The sequence below is a fragment of the Entelurus aequoreus genome, linkage group LG04, assembly GCF_033978785.1.
Source record: "Entelurus aequoreus isolate RoL-2023_Sb linkage group LG04, RoL_Eaeq_v1.1, whole genome shotgun sequence".
NCBI classification, from domain to species: domain Eukaryota; kingdom Metazoa; phylum Chordata; class Actinopteri; order Syngnathiformes; family Syngnathidae; genus Entelurus; species Entelurus aequoreus.
The window spans coordinates 52,239,837-52,246,258 of NC_084734.1; positions in this window are offsets into that span (position 1 = coordinate 52,239,837).

The following is a 6,422-nucleotide window of genomic DNA, read 5'->3' on the forward strand; positions in this document are numbered from 1 at the left end:
AAAATAAAATCAAGTTCAATAATAAATAAAATAACTGTGCAGCTGTGGTATAACTTGCATCAAGTTCAATATCAAATAAAATAACTTGCATCAATTCAATAATAAATAAAACAAAAGTGTTATAACTTGCATCAAGTTCAATTATAAATCAAAAAAAGTGTTATAACTTGCATCAAGTTCAATAATAAATCAAAAAAAGTGTTATAACTTGCATCAAGTTCAATAATAAATCAAAACAAGTGTTATAAGTTGCATCAAGTTCAATAATAAATCAAAAAAAGTGTTATAACTTGCATCAAGTTCAATAATAAATCAAATAAAAGGGTTATAACTTGCATCAAGTTCAATAATAAATTAAATAACTTGCATCAAGTTCAATAATAAATAAAACAAAAGTGTTATAACTTGCATCAAGTTCAATAATAAATAAAACAAAAGTGATTGATTGATTGATAACTTGCATCAAGTTCAATAATAAATAAAAAAAAGTGTTATAACTTGCATCAAGTTTAATAATAAAACAAATAAGTGTTATAACTTGCATCAAGTTCAATAATAAATCTAATAACTTGCATCAAGTTCAATAATAAATGAAAATAAAAGTGCCACTTTGCAATCTTTGCCAAAAAAAGGAGGACAGGGCAAGTGAACATGAGTTTTACAGTACTCCAGCATTAGTGGCTGCAATGAGCCTGTTTTGCACTGCACAGCTTTTCAAATCGGGGCTGCAGGCTTGACACTGCCACTGTTAAAACCTCATTGAATTCGGGGCTGAGCTGCCTTGACGCGAGTGTTTCCCGGTGAATGACACATTGTGTCCAATGCGCATTTGGCGCAACCCTCTTTATTAGAGCCTGCAGCCCGTTTCTTGACTTTGCCATGCACGCCATCAGAGCAAAAGCCCACACAGTTTTCCCATTTAAGGTTGTGTTCTTTGAGGAAACTGTCCATTATCTTGAACAGCTCATCAGCAGTGGCTCTATTTTTTATGTATTTGCCAAATAGCAAATCCTCGCACAGTGACTCGCCATTCACAAAGCTTCCGCTTAGCCCCGCCCCCATTAGTTACTGTTGCTGTCTGTCAAACTTTCGCTCCTACCTAGAAATGTAAAGCATACAGGAAAAATAAGTAATTTACATTTATCTATATAGCGGATTTCACAGACAGAATCACAAAGTGGTTTCCAGTGTGTATAGAAAATGAAAGCATAGTAAAAAAAAAAATCAAAGAATAATAATAATAAAAAAAAAATCAAAGTGAAATTTCCTCCCGTTCCTCGCGCCCCACCTGTCATGTCTCTATTCCCCACCAGTGGGGCGCACCCCACACTTTGAGAAACGCTGGGTTAGTGCATGTACGTGCCTCACAATACGAATCATGTTCTCCCTGTGACTGCGTGGGTTCCCTCCGGGTACTCCGGCTTCCTCCCACCTCCAAAGATTGAGGTTGATTGGCAACACTAAATGGTCCCTAGTGTGTTAATGTTGTCTGTCTATATGTGTTGGCCCTGTGATGAGGTGGCGACTTGGCCATGTGTACCCCGCCTTCCCCCCGAAAGCAGCTGAGATAGGCTCGAGCACCCCCGAACCCGAGAGGGACAAAAGGTAGAAAATGGTTCACGGTTTCTCCTTGATGACGTACGTACGTAACAAATTAGCTTTATATGTTCTTAGCTAATAATAGCAATTGGGATAACTAGCGTTAGCTGTCATTGAATGTATATTCTATCGTAACAACCAACATGACTGCAAGTTGTTTGTTGCTTCTCTTGGACCTCTTTTGAATGTGTGCAAACCAATCACTTTATTTGGGACCGTAAACATGTATTACATAAACTTTGTAATTGTGAAAAACATAGGCAATTGTCAAACAAATGTATTCTGTTAAACCACTGATGGTAACATAAGTTAGCAGGTGGGATTCTTGTTATAGTTTTTGCTTTGGAAAATGTTGCTGTGAGCACGTTGCAAACCACACCTTTAAGTTGTAAGCATGACTGATTCAACCTTTATCATTATTCCTTTGTTGTCCTGGTATTTTTTAAAGTAGTTCCCAAGTTGCTTTGATATTTCATTTTGTGTTTTCAATTATAGTTACAAAGTAATTAGCTTTGGCTGTCCTTATCATTCTGACAACGTTGTTCCTTCAAGATGTAAAAATCTGCCTATTCGTTGATTCATCAACAAGAATGGAGTCCCTTCTCTGCAGTTTTAACATGCTCATACAGGTGTTTTGGAATGCCAAATGACTCTGTTTCCAACATGAAGGTGGAATCTTTTGTTATTTAGCTTCCTGGTCACCAGTGTGAGGTTGTTGTCAGAAAGCCAAGTAATCATATTATTCGATTTAGTGATCCTGTCTTTGTGAATATTAGACCACCTCCCATGGTACCCTAGCACCTCCACACCTCCTGCTAGCACCTCCAAAACCCTCAAATCTAGACTCCAAACATACCAGAACAAGCTAGTCAGATTACTTCTAGACCTCCACCCTAGATCACACCTCACTCCTACCCACTTCTCCAAAGTGGGCTGGCTCAGGGTGGAGGACAGAGTAAAACAACTTGCACTGAGCCTAGTCTATAAAATCCGCTACACCTCCCTGATACCGAAGTACATGTCAAACTACTTCCTTAACGTAAATGACCGCCATAACCACAACACCAGGGGGAGCTCCACTAACCACGTTAAACCCAGATTCCGATCTAACAAAGGTCTTAACTTATTCTCCTTCTATGCCACATCAATATGGAATGCACTCCCAACAGGTGTAAAAGAAAGGGCATCTCTATCCTCCTTCAAAACCGCACTAAAAGAACACCTCCAGGCAACTTCAAACCTAAACTAACACCCTCCCTTCCACATCCTACCTCCCCAGATTGTAAATAATCAAATGTAGATACTTATTCTTATGCTTTCGGATCTCTCTCTCTATGTCCACTACATGCTGTACATATCTTACCAAGTCAGTCTTACACTGTTCCAATGTCCATTTCTCTGATGATGCAATTGTTGATGACTGAAGTGTTGATATCAACCAAACCTAACCCCCCCCCTCCACATCCCACTCCCCGGATTGTAAATAATGTAAATAATTATATGTATATACTCTGATGATTATCTTGTGTGATGACTGTATTATGATGATAGTATATATCTGTATCATGAATCAATTTGAGTGGGCCCCGACTTAAACAAGTTGAAAAACTTATTGGGGTGGTACCATTTAGTGGTCAATTGTACGGAATATGTACTGCACTGTGCAATCTACTAATAAAAGTTTCAATCAATCAATCAGATCGATTTGGATACTGGTTGTGGTGGTTATTCTAGTTGGTCCTTTAGTTACTTGCACAAAATCATATTTATCAGCTATTGTTTTTTTGCTAGCACTGAGATCTTCCCAATTTATGTTAAAATTTCCCATGACAATTATTTATTTTTGGTGGTTACACTCTTTCATAATTTTATCAAAGTTTTCAAATGAGCTAACATCTGAGGAGGGTGGCCAATAGATACAATAATAATGAAAGACATTTGTGGTGAAAGGTTGAGTTCTACTCCTAAACATTCCAGAGATAAACAACTTGTCCACTGTATTTCATGACAGGGGATAGAGTCTCTAATATACAACAGGACACCTCTTCTTCTTCTTCCCCTGTTTCTTGTCTTTCCTGAAAATATTATACCCAGTTGTGTTTAGTGTAGCTGACAAGAGCATTAACATTAACTCTAAAGGCCTTAATGGCCACATGCGTGGACAGCACCTTTTAGCTCTTATTTCCAAAATTGTGTACACTGCTGAATTGGGGTCTTATGGCCGCTTATGTGGACACTTACACTGCTATCTGGTGGTGTCAGAAGAGTATAACATACAATGGAATTTGGAAAAAAAAAGTGTAAAAATAAAAATTAGCATGTCACTACATATGAAGTACACGTTTGTGTACTTATGGACTAAATACATCATATCAAAAGATGATTCTTAGTTTTTAATCTAATTAGGGTTCAATAAGCCCAAATAGCAAAGAGAAATAAAAAAAGCATGTAAACAAACAGCTTGGGCCTTAAGAGGTTAAGCCGAGTCTCAGAAATGCTGAGAAAATCCAGATTTGAGTGTTCTTGGAGGTAAATATATTTGTCCATTTTAGGAATTAAGCTTCTTGCATTCAGGTGTCCTCCTAACAGTCCTTTCGGTTTGGCAATATGATCCCAGACTGTCCACGACTGATTGACCGTTCTAAAAAAAACTGCGTTTCCTATTTTTCACAATTCCCGGATTAATTCATTTTCGAGTTACAATTGGGAAGAAGTGAGCAGTGTTTGAAGTTTGCAGTATGGAGGTTCTAGCCTGCCTTTCATTCACAGCCGCAAACAGACTCGGTCCACAACGTCGTGCACGCCGTCCCACTTGCTAACCACTTAACCCGTCTCTAGCCCCGGGTCCTATTGAAGGATCGGCATTGACATCAATCACCTCTGAAACGCTCGTCTGGTTCGCGGCCTCCGTAGCAGCTGTGCTCTGTGGGTTAAGAAAGTTGCCCTCACTTCGAGGCTCCGCTAGCATAGCTGCTTTCTGTTTGTTGATTGACTGTTGTGGCCCCGAACAAGGGGGAATGTCTCCACCTAGCATTAGGCAAATAGTAATCAGAAGGATGTTGTTCATCTGCTGACGGGTAGATTGTCTCACATGTTGGTGGATTTGTTTGTATAACGATTGATATACTACTGATACAGCAAGGGTGTGGGTCCCATAGCCAAAGTTTGTTCTAATTTTAGTTTTCCAGAACCTTAGATCATCATCAGACGCCATTCAAGACTCATTCCCAAATAAGTATCTTATTTTCGATGTGCCAACCAGTGACAACATTAAACAATCCTAAAAAGTTAATGAGCAAACTACACGCTGAGAGCTGTGACAGCTCCAATTGCGCCTGTACACTTAATTGCATCACTGACAGTTCACACAGTTGGTGAGGTCACAGTTGTTCATTAAGTGCCTTCTTGTGTGCTCGCGTAACAACTGGAGGGTTGTCCTGCCAGTCTACCTCATGGCAGCTGTGGCTACAAGTGTATTTTTCCACCATCACCGTATGAAAGAATATGGTTCTCGGTTATCACTGTGAAGCATTTTATTACTGTAATCCAGGGGTGCTCACACTTTTTCTGCAGGCAAGCTACTTTTCAATTGATCAAGTCGCGGGGATCTACCTCATTGATATATATAATTTATATTTACTTATTTATGAAATATGTTTTTGTTAACAAGTTAAAGGTGTTTAATGATAATGCAAGCATGTTTAACACATATAGTTAATATTTTTAATAAATTAAAGGTGTTTAATGATAATACAAGAATGTTTAATACATATAGTTAATATTGTTAACAAGTTAAAAGTGTTTAAAGATAATGCAAGCATGTTTAACACATATAGTTAATATTGTTAACAAGTTAAAGGTGTTTAAAGATGATGCAAGCATGTTTAACACATATAGATTCCTTTCTTTCATGAAGACAAGAATATAAGTTGGTGTATTACCTGATTCTGATGACTTGCATTGATTGGAATCAGACAGTAGTGCTGATAACGTCCGCATTTTCAAATGGAGGAGAAAAAAAGTCCTCCTTTCTGTCCAATACCACATGAAAGTGGTTGGTTTTTGGCATCTTATTTGTCCAGCTTCCGTACTCCTTTGTATACAGTGCACACTTTACAAGAAATACATTGGTGGCAAACTCCGTAGCTTGCTAGGTTGTGCACGCAAGCTTTCTGAGACTCTTATGTTGTTAGTGCAGGCAGGATGAAGCAGCGTTTTTATTGTGCAACTGTGCAGTCGGTCTTTGGAGTTTTGACGACAGGTACGGCGCCAGAGTCTGTTGAAATAAAAAGTGTTTCTCGCCTTCCTGTCGGTAATTTTTTCTTAATGATGAGCTGGCAGCAGCCAGCGTCATCTCAGAAGACCCTCGGGTGCCGTGAATGTCAATCAAGTGACGAAAGTGACATCATAGTGAAGATTTATTATCGCTCATTTTTAGGACTATTTTTTTAATGCCTGGCCGGGGATCGACTGACACACCCTCCGTGATCGACCGGTAGATCGTGATCGACGTAATGAGCACCCTGCTCTAATCCAATACTATTATCAAGATTGTGATGTTGCGTTTGAGGACACTCAGGCATGTAATGTGTTCGTGAGAAGACCATTTTGCCACTGTCGACCCAACCCTGGTGCAGCAAGGACACCAGATGGTGAAGAGGCTTGAAACTGACTGGGGACAGGGATGAGGGACTTTTGTCAATCATGGGGACTTCATTGAAGAACAAAATCAGTCAATGCTGTTTTTTCCCTATCTGGACTTGAGTTTTGTTTTGTAAAGCCAAAATGGCATCTCTTTGATGTGTCATTATGGAATGACAAAC